Source organism: Lepus europaeus, chromosome 6 (genome assembly GCF_033115175.1).
Source record: "Lepus europaeus isolate LE1 chromosome 6, mLepTim1.pri, whole genome shotgun sequence".
NCBI classification, from domain to species: Eukaryota; Metazoa; Chordata; class Mammalia; order Lagomorpha; family Leporidae; genus Lepus; species Lepus europaeus.
In genome coordinates this window covers 33,915,352-33,933,916 of record NC_084832.1, presented here as the reverse complement: position 1 = coordinate 33,933,916, position 18,565 = coordinate 33,915,352, and positions in this window count along the sequence as shown.

The following is an 18,565-nucleotide window of genomic DNA, read 5'->3' as shown; positions in this document are numbered from 1 at the left end:
TGTGTGTCTCTCCCTCTCTTTCTGTTGTTTTGCTTTTCAAATAAATAAATGATTTTTGGAAAAAAAAAAAAGTAAATGGGAGTGCCTAATTTTGATCACTGGTCTATTATATAAAATGTTAATGTTACAATGGAGAGAATCACTAAGTGAATTCTCTGTACTATTTTTTTTAACTTTTATGTAAATATAAAATTGTTTCATAATAAAATGTTTGAAGAGCTACACAGGAAGTAACTGGAGACAGTAGTACAGGCAACACTTTCATAAAGTTTTCTTGAGAGAGAAAAAACAATGGATGGTACCTTGAGGAAATGGGGTCATGAAAGGTTTTTGTTTGGTTTTGTTTTTTGCTTGCTTTAAGTTAGGAGAAACAACACTATGTCTGCATGTCAATGGCAGAAAGATAAAAACTGATGATGTAGAAAAAAATATAAGTATCATTGAAGCAATGTCCTTGAAGAGCAAAGAAAGATGCAACCCAGGGTCCCTGTGGATGCACTGGCCATAGCCACAAAGGACAAGTCACAGAATTTAGATCCTGCATGCAGGCAGAAATGCAAATCCTTTCAGATTTGCTCCATATTTCCCACCAAAGAGGGCAGCAGGTCACACATGAGAGTGAGGTTGGAGACAAAAGTACAGGAGTGTTGGTTTTAAAGGGAGTGAAAAAAGCATGACACACTCACCTATAGATAGTGGGGAGGAGGACTGGTGACAGTATCTGAGATGCTGGGCAGTAAGTTGCATGCATACAAGGAAGAAAGACTGGGAACAGAGAATGCCAGGCGAACTGGTTGATGTTCTGCTCACTCCCTTCTCATTATCAATAGCAGTAACCTGAACTGAGAAACAGGCCACAGCAAGGAGAAGTTCTGAGGGAATGGCAAAGTTCACCTCTAGTGCCTCAAAGATGCCATAAAAAGGCCTAAGAACCTTAACATATCTAATGTTGAACAACTTTGCCTCAACTACTATGCAGCAGAAGTTAGATTACGCTACATGTTCCCATTAGAACAAGCCAAGTGACACCTCACAAATACATGCATTTAATTCTGTACTTTCAAAATCTGTAATTTTTTAAAAACAGTGATTTTTCTCATAAGTAGAAAATCCAAAAGGAAAGCCTAAAAAGAAATTGAAAAATTATTCTATCTTTAACAGTTGAAGTGCTGTCCTGTGATATTAATGCCCCTGCTGATTTCAGAGGAAGATATGTTTCCCCAACTACCAAACTTCATCCCAGAAACAGGGTTGGAAAAGAGGAATATCCCGGAAGAATTGTATCTCTCCACTCAGCAGTGCAGAGGAAGACTCCTAATTGAGTGACATTTCAGCCAAGAGCCAAGGGAGATTGTTACCGCCTACCTAATAAAGCTCCTAGTGCTTCAAGCTGGTTCCTTATCCTTAGAGAGGGGGAAATGGGAAGTGGGGGTTGGGGGGAGGGAGGGATTGTTTAAAGTTCCTTGAGCTAGTGGCTAAATTCCTCTCCTGCAGAAGAGAACAGATGAATAACCATGAATAAAATGTCACAGACACAATGAGATGGAAAAGCTAAGCAATTATTTTTGGTAATTTGGATTAAACACACCTGTTAATAAAAAAAAAAAAAAAAAAAAAAAAAGGAGGGACTGAAGTTCTGTGTGGCTCTCAAAGCGAATCAGATTTCCAGATAATTGCATGTCGCCCAGTTCAATTCCATTGAAGTAACTCGGAACAGATCTCTCTGTCCCCTGAAATCCAGATTAAATTGTGCTTGGCTTCTACCCCAGAGAAATCTGGGTGTCTCCCACCCTTCCACTGGCACAAAACAGCCCCCAGGAACCTAGGTTGTCTCCCAGACAGAGCACAAAGTCTGCATGTGTCTCAAAAATATGAACATGAGAAGTGACTCGTTTTTCCAAGTTGTTTAATTTCAAACTTCTATCAAATTCTATCAGGGCTAGTGGCTGACCCAAGATATTTGTTAGTGTCCTGGTTTTGACCTGAGCATTTTTCTATAATTTTATCCCTCCAGCATGGCATGTTGCAGTTAAGTTAAAAAGACTGTGGGACTATTAGAAAGAAATTACAGAACTGGAATCTCAAGTACAATTCCAACAGTTGTAAGGAACTAGCTGGCCTGGAAGCCCTAATGCCTCCATTAATAAAGCTATTAATTTTGAAAAGCTTTGACAGCTATAACATCTTTTTTAAGAAAGTGAAAGCACTTTTCCTTTATCTCCAAAAGGCCTTCTCCTTTGTATGTAGCAGCTGCCTCAAGCCCCCTTCTACTGCCTGTTTTAATTTGTCTTTAATATCAGATGTGCCTTATCGATTTCTTCTGTGTATATTTTCATTCTGAATAATTCAGAGGCACAATTTTTTTTCCCATTATGGTCAATAGCAGGAGCAAATTTTGAGGATAATCAATTGAGCCCCTGACTGACGATTCCTGCTGTTGATATCCCAGAAGTGAGGGAGGGGGAACAGCAGGGGATAATACGACCTGACAGTCAATCACAGCTATCAGCAAACGAGCCAACACGGGCTTATGAGAGGAATGAAGAGCCATACCGCAGGCCCAAAAGGCCTGCTAATAGTTCACTCTTTCTACTTCTCATCATACAGCACTCCAGCTGTGCCAGGGGGCGTTACAGTCCATTCTCATATTCTACTTTCTACTAATGGTGTTTAAATACCATGTTTTCAAGGTGCCATCTCCTTTATGTATATGGACACCCTGGATGTGTCAACTCTTAATGATTTGTTCATATTTTAGCCAAGCTTTTTTTTCCAAAAAGGGGGAGGAAAATTGGAAAGCTTCCAGGGAATCAGCCCAGGGAATAAATAATTGTCACTTTTTAATTCAGATACTATGGTTGAAATTAATTATCGTAGAGCTGACAGACAATACAAGTTGGTCTATTCTCCTCTCACCTGCAGTAAGAACAAATTTTCTGTGCCTGTTTTGACACTCATCCAAGTCTTTGACACATTCAATTTACTGCAAAATTGACAACCATTTATCTCATGAAGGAATCCAAGTGTAACAACAAATATAGGTCCTTATGCACAATATAACTAATACAAGTCAGAGTAAACCTAGTAAGTACCAAACTGTTAGGCTTCCATAATTATTTTATATCTTCCATTTCTTCCTTAGGATATTGTTATAAAAATCCTGATTTAACAAGATATGCTAGAGGCAGGCAGGATTTTTTTTTTTGCATTCTCTTAGGGATGTGGAGCTCAGAACCAAGGGAGGAGAGGAGGCTCAGGTTAATACACACAGTTCAATTTCAATTATATGGAGTAAGTGGTCTTTTTCAGGTCTGATGATTTTTGAAAATTATTAGAAGGTCTGGTGTGATTTACATGCAGTTTGCCTTGACCTATAAATATAAAGACCTTCACATTACTTGATTTGAGAATTTGAGTGTAATTATGTCTGCTTGTCATAAACAGCTATTTCTCAATTTTAATCTTCTAATATGTAACACCAAAAAGCAATCCCCAAAGAATTGTTGGTTATAAAATAAAGGCCATAGAATTAATATTTCCTACAACAGATATCAGGTTTTGCTTATCTCCTTAAGAAATCCATAAAATTTCAAAAAAAACTCATTTGTGATTAATTCCTAAATAGCTTAAATAATAGTTCAATGTATACAAACCGAAAGAGAAAATTAGAGGTCCTGTTCTAGTTTACCATAGATAACTTATTTATAAATCTCTGTGATTTATTATTAATATCCTTATACAATAATCACTCATGCATATAAACATAGTTAACCTTAAAATTTCATTCTGATTCCTGCTTCTTTACAAACAAAATATTTTGGACTTAGAAGTCATTAGTCTTAAAGAGTTTTGAAGATATTAAAGAAGTCTGCTATTATATTTTACAGGGAAAAGAAAAGAAGTAGTGATTCCTGTTCATGATCTTATTTTATTCATTATACATTTCATGGAGAAAAAATACTCTCCCTAGAAATGATAGTGCCTTTAAAATTAATTTTAGGATTAAGACCAGTATCTCAAAAAAAGTAAAGAATAAGTTATTTATAAATTTAGAATTTATTTTGTAAATATGAACAAGGCTCTCCTAAATTACAGTGTCAGTACTCAAATTACAAAGTCAGTGCTCCAATTGCTTTCTTTGAGATAGGTCATTATTTGGCTTGTTCTTGTTCTCAAAGGGGAAAACATAATATGGGGATGACTGACTCTGACAATTAGTTGGTAGATGAAGGTGAGATGTTGCCTTAAAATGGAGAATAAAATGAGAGAAGAAAGGGTTCATTTTGGTGAATGATCGGTAATATATGTAGCAACCTACATTTACTAGAGTTGACTTATTTCAGATGTCAATCTAAAACATGTAATCAGTAACAACCTGCAACACAGCCTATTCTAAATCAAAAATTAAAGATATTTAACTAAGTCAAAATTAATAATTCTTTCAGCCTTCTTTTCCTAGTCAGCTATCAATGTCTTATAGGTTGACATTAAAAGTTGATACCAATGTTGATACTGAAAGTATTTATCTGTCTTTGATTGAAATAAAAAGGAAAATGGATTGGTCTGAATAAGACTTGAGTTCTAACACCAGTACAAAGAGTACTATGAACTAGTTGTGCCATCTTAGTTAGACTAGTAAATAAAAATAATAATAGTAGGAACTATCTTCTTTTTAATTTTTATTAATTTATTTTTATTTGAATGGTAGAGAGAAACAGAGATCTTCCATTCCTTAGTTCACTTCTTAAATGCCTACAATGGTTGGGGCTGGGCCAGGCCAAATTTGGGAGCCAGAAATGCATTCTGAGTCTCCTACATGGATGACAGGGACCCACATACTTGAGCTATCAACAGTTGCCACTCAGGGTGCACCTTAGCAGGAATCTAGAGCCAAGAGTAGAGGTAGGTCTCAAACCAAGGCACTCCAGTATGGGAAGCAGGTATTGATACCCAAGCAGTGCCTCAACCACCATGTCAAATGCCCACCCCAGGGGAGCTACCATTTACTGAAAATTTTCTTTCAGTTAGAGATAATCTCATTTCATCTGCTCAAGATCCCCATGAGGTAAGAGCCATTGCCATTCCCATTTTGCAGATGAGGAACTTAAGGCAAATGGAGGTAAAGAATTTTCCTGAGGTTGTACACATAGTAGTAATGGGCAGACTCAAGATGTCTAAAATTCAGATCTGATGACTCTCAACCACCATGAATATGTGTCATCTGCACAAATGTCAAATGAGGCAAACATTTGCCCTCTACTTGTAAAATCCTTCCTTACTCATTTTTATATGCCCTTGACTTTTTATTTGCTTTGCTTTACTTTTTTTATGAAGGAGGTCCTTTTTCATTTCCCAAATGCTTCCTGTCACTCTAGGTAGAGGAGGGATAGAGAGCTTTCATAAGAAAGTCAGTGAAATAAATGAGGAAGGGGCATCACAATCAGCTAACTGTACACCCCCTCAAGAATCTTGGCAAATGAAAAAAGAAGGCCATAACAGGAGCTTATGATAATGACCCCTACATACCTAGATGATCCTACCCACTTTAAATCACCTTGCAAAGGAAATGCATGACTATGACAAGGGATAGCAGTATATGGTAAATAAATAACTGAAGAACATGCCTCATTTTTGGCAATGACCTTTTGTCTAGATTTCTAACTCTTAGCCCAGGGAGTCTCCTAGTATTGTGAAACTGAACTAATTGGAATGTTCGATATAAAGTGCACCTCTGTTCAAAGAAGCTCCATGTCTTCACAGAGTTAATGAGGAGAGCTCAAAGAAACCAGTACCTACCTCAATCTTGGGCATAGTTGTATGGTCAGGGAATCTATATATAAAAGAACAAGTATAACTTTGACCAAACCCTTTCTGCCATGCTCTGCAGAAAGTTTATGTAACTCTCACATAAGTTCTACAAAAGTTTATGTAGCTTCTTTGAGGTTTGGTTTCCTCCTCTAAAAAAATAACAAAATCTATCTCACGAAGCATAGAGTATTTATGTGGGATCAGTAAAATAATGGTGATACAGCACCTGTCTCAAACCAGGAGCCCAAAAATGATCAGTTCCTATGCTTTGACTTCTCATGACAAAGAGATGCTTCTCTCACTCCACTGTCAAGAGAAGATACAATCTTGAGAACTTACTCTAAGTTTGAACATTTCTTACAGAGGAGGCAGCAGGATCTCAAAACCCTGGATTGAGAGAAACACCAGAGAAAAGAATAGATAAGATCAGTGTCCCCAGCAGGTGCCTTAATTTCCTATCTGTGTTTCCAAGCTAATCATGGAAGTCCACGTTTATTCTAAACAATACTGTCTAAGGAACACATAGCCCCCATGTCATGTGATTAGGTCCAGACCAGGTACCTTCTGAAGAGTCCCATAGATCCCCACATACCCAACAGCATACACTCATATCTATTGTATTTCAGGTTATAAACATTTAGTAACATAGGATATATTGAATCATAATGGATTATATTTCAACAAAATTAATGAGATTTTATATGTACATTTAAGACAGAAAAATGTGTCTCTTATGCAGGCCATAATTATGGAACTTATGCTAATGGAAATCATTGTAACACTTTATTCATAAGGGTCATTTATAAATGATGTATGACTGTCCATAAATGTCTCTCTTATTTTCTATTAATAGTTAGGAACATTATTATTTTTACATAAGCCAAGTGTGATGCTTTTCAAATGGAAGTAACAATAGGTATAATGTGTTGGAATGAGTCTACAGATGAAATAAGCATATTTCTGCTTGGTTATTAACTACAATAAAGTATTTCCACATGGGTTATTTAAGGTTTTATTTGGATTTCATCTTTAATTTGGAAAAACCTCAGGGTGCTATTTTCAATGAAATGTATCAATCATAACACTTGGAGCCCAATTATTACACTTCAGCTAAATTACTTACTGTGATCTCACCATTTAAAGCACACTTCAAAACCACAAGTGGGTTGTCATAAAAAGATTTCCTTTTCTCAGACTCTTGTTTTTTCACTAATAATATTCTTTAATTTGTTTAAGGGGAAGGCTCCATAACACATTGACATTACCAGGCTCAGTAAGGGGAATATAAAATCCACAGTCATTGCTCTTTTGCTTTACTTTTCTATCAGATGCAATGAGTCAAATACTATCTGGTCCTTCTTCCCTACATAGAAGAAAGGAGGTTGGAAAGTAGAAGTGGAAGTTCTTGAATGATCTGTGGGGAACTGGCAGATCTTGTTTGTTAAATATTTGTTTGATAGTATTTCACAAAATGGTTTTCTTCAGATGCAGAAGGGAAGGTCAGTTCTCTCCAGGATGATTTATCTAAAGATGTTTCCATCACATGGAGCCGTCCAGAAAGAGCATTCATTCTCCTATTCTAGCTCTGCGCACTTCCAAAAGGTAGAAACGCAGGCATAAGGAGGGTCATGGGCTGCAGTCATCTCTGGAAATCTCCCCAAAGGGAGAGAAGCACCACGTAAATCTACCTCAGGATTAAACTGTGCTGCACCATATGAGATGAGAGAGTGCAGGGGAAGGCAAAAAGAGCATGCCTTCCCCTTCCTCCTACTTGTCCCACTTCTTTGACTATTTATCCTACCCTCTGCATTGGAAGACTGAACTTTAGGTAACACCTGAGTAGAGGCTGCCTGGTGCTACAAACTATTTGCATAACTATGAAGGCAGTAAAAAGACCAGTGGTTTCCAGGGACTGAAGGGAAGAGAGGAATGATTAAGTGGACCACAGAGGATTTCCAATGTTGTGAAACTACCCTGAATACTAAAAAGCTGAATATAGGTCATTGTACATTCCCCAAACCTACAGATGGTGCAACTCCAAGAGTGAGCCTAATGTAAACAACAGGCTTTGTGTAATGATGAAGATGCATCTATGTAAGTTCATTCATTGTACTAAATGTACCACTCTAGTTGGGAGATGTTGGCAATGAAAGAGGCTGAGCATATAGTGCAACAAATATATAGGAAATCTCTGTACTTACCTCTCAGTTTTGCTGTGTATCCAAAATTACTCTTCTAAGCATGAAATCTATTTCAAAAAGTGCACAGCGTATGTGAGGATAGCATTTTTAGTTTCTTCTGGGTGACACAAAGAATGACAAGCATCTTGGAAGATGACACAAGAGCTGGGAGGAAAAGCAGACCCTGCTTGGGAGAAAGGATCCCAGGCTCAGAGGCCGCTAGGCAGAAGGCCATCTCAGTCAATCTCATATTTTGCCCTGGCCCAGATGTGTCTAAAAGTTTCACACTTTTGCACAGTTCCTCCCCCAGGAGTATCAATTCGCTGGGGGGGTCACCTGCTTATTTCCGCCAGTCTCACTGCCTGGGAAACATCAGAAGAGCTGCTGCTGTGCCATTCAACTTCACTTCCATCCTTTGTCTCATGTGAATGAAGGCTTGGGGACAAGAAGGCTTTTTTAGTAACATGTGAAATATTCAATTTCTTCCTTTTTTTAATTTTTATTTATTTATTTGGGGGGGGACAGGCAGAATGGACAGTGAGAGAGAGAAAGGTCTTCCTTTTCCGTTGGTTCACCTCTCAATGGCCACTGCAGCCAGCATGCTGCAGCTGGCGCGCCACGCTAATCCGAAGGCAGGAGCCAGGTGCTTCTCCTGGTCTCCCATGGGGTGCAGGGCCCAAGCACTTGGGCCATCCTTCACTGCACTCCCGGGCCACAGCAGAGAGCTGGCCTGGAAGAGGGGCAACCGGGACAGAATCCAGTGCCCCCACCGGGACTAGAACTCGGTGTGCTGGCGCTGCAAGGCAGAGGATTAGCCTGTTGAGCCATGGCGCCAGCCAGAAATATTCAATTTCTATGACTTACACTAGGAAGGCCTTTCAACCCTGCCTGGAGCTGCCAGACACATGGGGCATGGCAGATGGACAGAGATTCCGGCTGGAACTTTGTATCTTATCCCAGGATCAGAAGCTTTATTTCTCTGGCTACACCTTTGGAGTTCAATCACAAAAATGCAAGGCCAAGAGAAAAGAAACAGTGCTGAATACATATCATTGTCTACTTTAGGACACTGTACACATATCCTGACACATACTAAGTCTGCAAATAAATGACTGAATAGAGAAGAAATGGATGGATAAATGGATTAAATGTACACAGGTATTGTTCACTTAACTCACACAATCTTATGAGGGGAAAATTCCTGCATCCATTGTTTCCCTCTTCTCCCAACATCATCCACATGACACCGAGGATGGAAAAAAAAAAAGATGAGGAAATGGAAACTAACACATAGAAGTTAATGTGTTCCAAAATCATTTTGGTGGCTGTTATGCTTAATATGTGCATTCCTCACACAAATCAAGATATCACTTCAGAAAACTGGAATAAATAAAATCCCAAGGGGACACACTATGTTCTGGGTAGTATTACAGGTATGAGGATAGGAAACAAGAAAAATATTTTCTCTCTCTCACTGCCAGGGAGCCACACAGTAGTCCCAGTAATGGACAGAGCTGAGTGTCTTGGGCAGTCCTCCTTTCCACGTTCCAGCTTTGACATAGGTGGTATAACTAAGAACAACTAGAAGATGTGCATCTATTTACCAGGGAAACTCATTTATTCCCAAGCTTCAATTTTTAAAATCCAGTAATACACAAGTCAATATCAAGAAAAAGAGGGAAAATAAAGAATGGAGAATAATGTGGTACTCCTTGAGGAGGCAGCTACTCTCAGGATGATGGACAATGAATTTGTATGTTGTAGCTAACTGGAGAATGCTTCGAGGATTGGAGAAAGTTTGAGGAGAAACAACTGGCCACCGGCCAACTACAATACTGTTTCCCAAAAGGTTCTGTCCATCAGAGTAGAATAACAGAGTTCCTCCCAAAGAGTCAAGGGAGGAATTCCGGGAAATGGCAAAATATATTAGATTTCACATCATCCACCAACATAAAATGATGTATTAACATTCTCCCTGAATTTAATATGTCTATTGATTTTTTAAATCTTAGCTTATTTAACTAGGTTACATTTGCATTATGTAGTATAAAATAAACATTTTAAGTTATTTCTGCTCACATCTCAGATTGAGTATTTTGTACAAGATATTTCTTCTTGGCTTGAATTTATGGAGTGAACTGAGGTGTTACAAGTCAACCAAAGTTAATCATCAAATATTTATGTGTGTTAAATACTGCATTTATTCATGGTCAGAGTCCAAAATAATTTCTAAATGGGAGCATATCTGATAGTAATATCAACTTGAGGGAGATTTGTGAATGATTTGTGGCATTTAATAACTGAGATGAAGTCTGGTGTTATATAAGAGAAAGAAGAAAATGTTCTGTCTGAAATAAAATAGAAAAAACTGAGACTGACAGTTTAAGCAAGTGTTTACTAATATCTTAAAACATAGCACTTGCCTGGGAGCCTTATATCCCAGCAGCTAAACTACACAGAAAAGCAAAACTTAGGAAATAAGGGGCAGGTATTTTGGAAAATAGCAGGTTGAGTCGCCACTTAGGACACACACATCCCATATCAAGGTGCTGGTTCAAGTGCCAGCTACTGCTCTTCTGATATAGTTCCCTGAGCATGTATTTACTTGTCCCCTAAAAGACTGTTGTCAGGATTAGTGTTAACAGAAATGCCTCAAAGCACCAACACATACGAGGACACTTCAAAAAGTTCATGGAAAATGGGATTAAAAGATAAGTTTATTTTGGTGCATAAAAAGTTGAAATCTCCACACTTCTTAAAATTTTTAATTTTATCTGAGGGAGAGAGCAAGTGAAAGAGAGAGCATACTAGGCAGGGAGAGGGAGAGGGAGAGGGAGAGGGAGAGGGAGAGGGAGAGGGAGAGGGAGAGAGAGAGAGAGAGAGAGAGAGAGCGTGAGCGCTCCTACCCACTGGTTCATTCTCCACATGCCCTCAACAGCTACAGTTGTGGTTGTGCCAGGAGACAGAAACAATCAAGGTCTTCCACATGAGTGGCAAGAACCCAGTTACTTGAGTTATCACTGCTGCCTGCCAGGGTCTTCCTTGGTTGGAAGCTGGAATCAGCAGCTAGACCCAGGTATTGATCCCAGATACTACATTATGGGATACAGGTATATGATTACTATTATTATTATTATTTAAGGTAAACAAATTTCATATATTGCATATGTGCAGATTTTGGAACATGTTGATACTTTCCACCCTACCCTCCCTCCTGCCCATGCTCCTACTCTTCCTCCTTCTTATTCCTTCTCTTATTCCTCTTTTAATTTTTATAATGGTATATTTTCAGTTTACTTTACACTCTAAGGTTAACCCAATACTAAGTAAAGAGTTCAACAAACAGTAAGAAGAAAAAAAACACTGCTCCTCAACGGTAGAGACAAAGGCTGTAAACAATCATCAAATCTTAAAATGTTAATTTCATTCTTGTAGATTAGATTTTAGATATTCTATTAGTTACCACAGATCAGGGAAAACATATGGTATTTGTGTTTTTGGGACTGGCCTTTTCACTAAGTATAATGGTTTCCAGTTGTATACATCTTTTTTGCAAGACAGAAATAAAGCTATCTTAACCACCATCTTAACACTAGGACATACATCTGCTCCAGTTTTTTTTTTTTCATAATATGCATTTTTCACAAACTTTTTAAAGATCCCTCACATGCATGAATTTCAAAATTTCATGCACCAAAATTAACTTATTTTTTACTTCTATTCCCCACAAACTGTTTGAAGTACCTTCGTGACAGGATCTCCCAGGAAACTGATTATGGGCTTGTGTTTTCCTCAAATTCATATGTTGAAGTCCTCATCCCATCACCTGAAAAGGTGACTATACTTGGAGAGCCTTTAAAGAAGTAACTAAAACAATATGAGCCATATGTGGGAAGGCTAACCCAATATGACTGATGTCATCATACTAAGAAGACATTGCAGAGACACAGGCATACAGAGAAGTGACCACGTGAAGGGACAGCAAGGGGTGGTCATCTGCAAGTCAATGAGAGAGGTATCAATAGAAATCAAATTAGTGACAACTTGATCATGGACTTCCAACATCCAGAACTGTGAGAAAATACATCTCTGTTGGTTAGGCTGCCCACATTAGTGGTGTGTTTTTATGGTAGCCCCAGAAAATGAACACAGACATTCATGATCATCTTCTTTGAAGAGCGCTGTTTGAGAGAGGACTGCAGTCTGGCATTTGATTGACCATTTAGTGGATATACTCTCCTAGACTTTAAGCCTTTTTATGTGCTTTACATTCATCCCCACATTTACTACAGTGGCCTGGCACACAATACACTCTCAGAAAGTATGTGTTGAATGTATTAATATGTGAAGATATAAGTGAATGGATAAATGCGTGCATGCATGCATATTATTCAGAGCTAAGCTTGTACTGCCAGATAACCTACAACAAGCAGCTGACAAATCCACATGAACAATGGCCAACTGCTTGTTATATGCCAGGAAATATGAAGTAACATTATAAGAATCAAATGCATAAATATAATACTTTAGGTTTCTTGAGAGTTTTTAAGGTAAAAAAAGATTCATGTTACCTCTTATAACTTTTGTAAACCCAGTAAATAATCACTGGACTAGAAAGGCATTGCTATATATGGGAAAGACTAACAGGTTTAGTTTAAAAGATTGTTCTCTCCTGCTGCCACTTTCCAGAAGTCCCTAAAAAAAGTAATTTAGTCACTATCAACTTTAGTCTCTCCACAAACAGGAATATTGATATATATCCTACTATGGCATAAAGCTACAGTGAAGATCAAGTGAGGGGGCTGCGCTACAACGTAGTCAGTAAAGCCGCCACTTGCTGTGCCAGCATCCCATACAGGCACCAGTTCTAGTCCTGGCTGCTCCACTTCCGATCCAGCTCTCTGCTATGGCCTGGGAAACCAGTAGAAGATGGCCCAAGGCCTTAGGCCCCTGCTCCTGCCTGCAGACCTGGAAGAAGCTCCTGGCTCCTGACTCCTGGCTCTTGGCTCCTGGCTTCGGATCGGTGCAGCTCTGGCTGTTGTGGTCAGTTGGGGAGTGAACCAACGGATGGAAGACCTCTCTCTCACTCTGCCTCTCCTCTCTCTGTGTAACTCTGACTTTCAAATAAATAAATAAATCTTTTTAAAAAAATAATCAAGTGAGAAGCTCATAATGCTAATCCTTTTTTTAAAAAATTATTTATTAATTTGAAAGGCAGAGTTTACAGAGACAGAGAGAATTTTCTATCTGCTGATTCACTCCCCAAAATGGGGAGTGAATGGTCAGGACTGTGCCAGGCCGAAGCCAAGAGCCAGGAGGTAGCTTTATCTGCTATGCTACAAGGCCTGCCCATATAATAGTGATCTTGAATCAGTAAGTAAATACGAATTTATATTCTGCACATGAAGCTCTCACATGAAAAAACGTCCATAAGAGATTTTTAAAGCATTTCATTTAAACAGATAATCTGCTTTAAAAGTTCAGTCCAGGAAAAAGTATTCCTAGGAGCAGGTGTCATTATCACAGTGGTTAAGATGTCACATGGGACCTTTGCATCCCTTATCAGAGTACCTAGGTTTCAGTTCTAGCTCAGCTTCCAATTCCAGCTCCCTGCTAATGCATGCCCTGTAATGGCTGTATATACATGGATTAATTTCAGGGCTCTCTATTCCGTTCCATCTATGAATTGATTTTTATGCCAGTCCCAAGCTGTTTTAATTACTGTAATTTTGTAGTATGCTTTGAAGTCAAGTATTGTGAGGCCTCCAAGCTTGGTTTTTCTTGCTCAGGATTGCTTTTGCTATCAGGGTCTTTTGTAATTCTATATGAATTTCGGGATTTTTTTTTTCTAACTCCGTAAAGAACATAATTGGTATTTTGATAGGAATTGCACTTAGGTATTACAGACATTTTAATGATACTGATTTCTGACCCATGAGCAACGAATATCTTTCCATTTTGTTCATGTCCTTGATCACTTCTTTCATCAATGTTTGCTAATTTTCATTGTAGATATCTTTCACTTCTTTGGTTACATTTACTCCTAAATATTTGATTTTTGTAGCTATCGTGAGTGGAATTTCTTTCTTGGTTTCCCTTTCTGTGAGTTCATCATCAGCATCCAAAAAAGCTACTTTTTATGTTTATTTTGCAACCTGCAATGTTACTGAATTGGTTTATCAATTCTAACAGCTTTTTGGTGGAGTGTTTAGGTTTTTCCTATGTACAAAATCATGTCATCTACAAACATAAATAATTTGACTTCCTCTTTTCCGATTTTGATGCCCTTTCTTTCTACTCCTTAATTGCTCTTCCTAAAACATTCAGTACTATATTTAGGGTTTTTTAAAAGATTTATTTATTTATTTGAAAGTCAGAGTTACACAGAAAGAGGAGAGACAGAGAGCGAGAGAGAGGTCTTCCATCTGCTGGGTCACTCCCCAATTGGCCACAACAGCTGGAGCTGTGCCTATCCAAAGCCAGGAGCCAGGAGCTTCTTCCTGTTCTCCCACGTGGGTGCAGGGGTCCGAGGACTTGAGCCATCTACTGACTTCCCAAGCCATAGCAGAGAGCTGGATCAGAAGCGGAGCAGCCAGGTCTTGAACCTGGCTTTACCCACTATACCACAGTAAGAGTGGTGAAAGTGGACATCCTTGTCTTGTTTCAGATCTGAGGGGAGGTGCTTTCAGTTTTTCCCCTTTCAGTAGGATATTGGCTATTTGTCATATATAACCTTTATAATTTTGAGGAATTTTCCTTCTATATCTAATTTGTAGAGGGTTTTTATCATGAAGGGTGTCAAATCTTAAATTGTTTTCTCTGCATCTATTGTGATGACCATATGGTTTTTGTACTTCATTCTATTGATATGATATATGATATTTACTGATATGCAAATGTAGAATCACCCCAGCATTTCTCGATAAATCCCACTTGATCATGATGTATGATCTTTGAAATGTGGTTTTGGATTCAATTTGCTCATATATTGTTGAGAATCTGTACCTATGTTCAGTAAGGATATAGGTCTGCAGTTTAATTTTCATGTCGTGTCTTCAGTTTTGGTATCAAAGTATTGCTGGCCTCATAAAACTCTAGTGGAATTCTATCCTGTTCTTTGTTTTGGAATAGTTTGAAGAGTAATGGAGTTACTTCTTCTTTGAATGTCTTGAAGAATTCAGTAGTAAAGCTGTCAGGTCCCAGACTTTTCCTTGATGGAAGACTTGATTACTGCTTCTATCTCATTGCTTGTTATGGGTCTGTTTTTGTTGTCTATATCTTCTTGATATAATGTTGGTAGGATATATGAACGCAGGAATTAATCCATTTCTTCTGGGTTTTCCAGTTTATTAGTATATTTTGTTTTTGTTTTTGTGTTTTGTTTTGTTTTTTTTTTTTTTTTTTTTTTTGACAGGCAGAGTGGATAGTGAGAGAGAGAGACAGAGAGAAAGGTCTTCCTTTTTGCCGTTGGTTCACCCTCCAATGGCCGCTGCAGCCGGCTCATCATGCTGATCCGAAGCCAGGAGCCAGGTGCTTCGCCTGGTCTCCCATATGGGTGCAGGGCCCAAGCACTTGGGCCATCCTCCACTGCCTTCCCGGGCCATAGCAGAGAGCTGGCCTGGAAGAGGAGCAACCGGGATAGAATCCGGCACCCAACCGGGACTAGAACCCGGTGTGCTGGTGCCGCAAGGCGGAGGATTAGCCTGTTAAGCCACGGCGCCGGCCTTATTAGTATATTTTAATAGTTTCTTATGATCCTTTGTTTGGTGATGTCAGTTGTTATGTCTCCTTTTTCATCTTTAATTTTATTTATTTGAGTTTTTTCTCTGTTTGTTAGTCTGGCTAAAGGTTTATCAATTTTGTTTATTTTCTCAAAAAAAATCAACTTTTTGCTTTGTTGATCTTTTGTATTTTTTTTAGTTTCAATTTCATTTCTTTCTGCTGTGAACTTTATTATTTCTCATCTCCTGATGATTTGACATTTGGTTTGTTCTTCTTTTTCTAAGTCTTCAAGATGATCATGAGATCTTTAATTTGAGACATTTCTCTTTTTTTAATGTAAGTACTTAATGCTATAAACATCTCCCTTAATACTGCTTTTGCTGTATCCCACAGGTTTTGATATGTTGTATTTTCATTTTCATTTATTTCACAAAAGTTTTTAATTTCCTTTTTAACTTCTTCAATGATCCATTTATCATTCTGTAGCATGTTGTTTAATTTCCAAGTATTTATAATTGTTCTATTTTTGTTCTTGTTGTTGAAATCTAGTTTTATTCCTTTATGGTGTAAAAAGATACATGGTATGATTTGAATCTTTAAATTTGCAGATTTGATTTGTGGCCTAATCTGTGATCTATCCTAGAAAATGTTCTGGGTGTTGATGAGAAGAATGTGTATTCTGCAGTTGTTGGGTGAAATGTTCTGTATATGTCCGGTAGGTCCATTTGCTAGATACTATGCTCCAACTCCAATGTATGTTTATTGATTTTTTCTTTTTTTTGGTCTGGATGCCCTGTCCATTGATGAGAGTGGGGTGTTGAAATCACCCACTATTGTTATACTGAAATCTATCTCTCCCTTTATGTCTAATATCTGGGCAATCTTGTGTTGGGCACATATATATTTATGATTGTTATATCTTCTTGCTGAATTGCACCTTTTCTCAAAACATAATGTCCTTCTTTACGTATTTTATGCTTTTTTATTTAAAGTCTATTTTATCATACCAGGATGGCTACACCTGCTGGTCTTTGGTTTCCAATTGCCTGATACATCTTTTTCCAACCCTGAAGGTAATTACTTAAAACTTTATTCTTTGATCAAGTCTGACTCTTAGATTTATGACTTTCTAAAATTATTATAGTAGTACCAAAGAGCATGTTGAAGTGAAAAGCTGAATGACTTACAATGAGTGACAACTGTGCAAATCACACACAGTTTATTTTGTCTTATTTAAATATATGTCATTTCCAAAAATTTAATATAGAAAGCATAAAAATTTCTTTCATAGACATATCCATTTTGCCCTTAATTACACATAACTAAAAGAAGGAAAAACAAAAAGCAAGAGTGAGGAGAAAAGAAAGGGCAAAATACAGAAAAAAAAACTCAATATTTAGCAAAATTGTGAGGTATAATCTAATTAAATTGTCAAGAATATTGGCAACCCTTTAACATTTTAATAAATGGTAGTAAAAATTAATAAGTGTAGGGCCGGTGCCATGGCTTAACAGGCTAATCCTCCGCCTTGCGGCGCTGGCACACCAGGTTCTAGTCCCGGTTGCCCCTCTTCCAGGCCAGCTCTCTGCTATGGCCCGGGAAGGCAGTGGAGGATGGCCCAAGTGCTTGGGCCCTGCACCCGTATGGGAGACCAGGCGAAGCACCTGGCTCCTGGCTTCAGATCAGCATGATGCACTGCCCACAGCAGCCATTGGAGGGTGAACCAACGGCAAAAAGGAAGACCTTTCTCTCTCTCTCTCTCTCTCTCTCTCACTATCCACTCTGCCTGTCAAAAAAAAATTAATAAGTGTATGGATTTCTAATTAAATATATGCAAAACATATCTTCTCAATTTCCTTTTCTTTACATTCAGCAGAGAAAATACCTAGCTTCACATTATATACACATGACCTATTGCATTTGTTCTTATAGAAGCAATATCTCAACACATGGCCCATTAGGAAATCATAGCTAACACTTTAAAATCCAAGCTATGACTAATCCCATCTTATCATCTTATGTGATAAAGTGATCATATTAAGTATGGAATTGATCATATGCATAGGAACATCAGTCAAAGGGATCACATAAATAAGACCAAGTGCCTGGTAATAACAATAGATAGAATTACAAAGGAGAGAAAGTTCCAACATGGGAAGCAGTCCACACAGAAGACTCATGGAATTACAAACACCCTAAATAGCACTCTGACCTCGGAATCAGCCCTTAAGGCCTGACTGAAAACAGCATGAGAGCATTTCAGGCATGGAAAACCAAGACATGGTGGCAAACACAGTTCTGCATGAAGGATCTCTATGAGTGAGACCCCCAGTGGAAAGAAGGAGCCATCAAAGAAGGATGTACTTTTTTCTGAAGGGAGGAGAGAACTTCCAATTTGCATATGGCCTTGTCTAAAAACCGATGGAGTTTATGAACTCAAAAGGCTTCCAGACCGGCACCGTGACACAGGTTAATCCTCTGTCTGCGGCGTCAGCATTCCATATGGATGTTGGTTCGAGTCCTGGCTGCTGTACTTCCAATCCAGCTGTCTGCTATGGCCTGGGAAAGCAGTAGAAGATGGCCCAAGTCCTTAGGCCCCTGCACCCACATAGAAGACTGGAGGAAGCTCCTAGTTCCTGGCTTTGGATTGGCACAGATCCAGCTGTTGTGTTCATCTGAGGAGTAAACCAACAGATGAAAGACCTTTCTCTCTGTCTCTACCTCTCACTATAAATAAATAAATAAAATCTTTAAAAAAAAGGCTTCCATAACTTGCATAACCTTGGCAGCTTATGTCAGGAGCCTCAGGTGATCACTGATGTCATAAATAAGAGTGTCAGTTGTTAAATCAACAA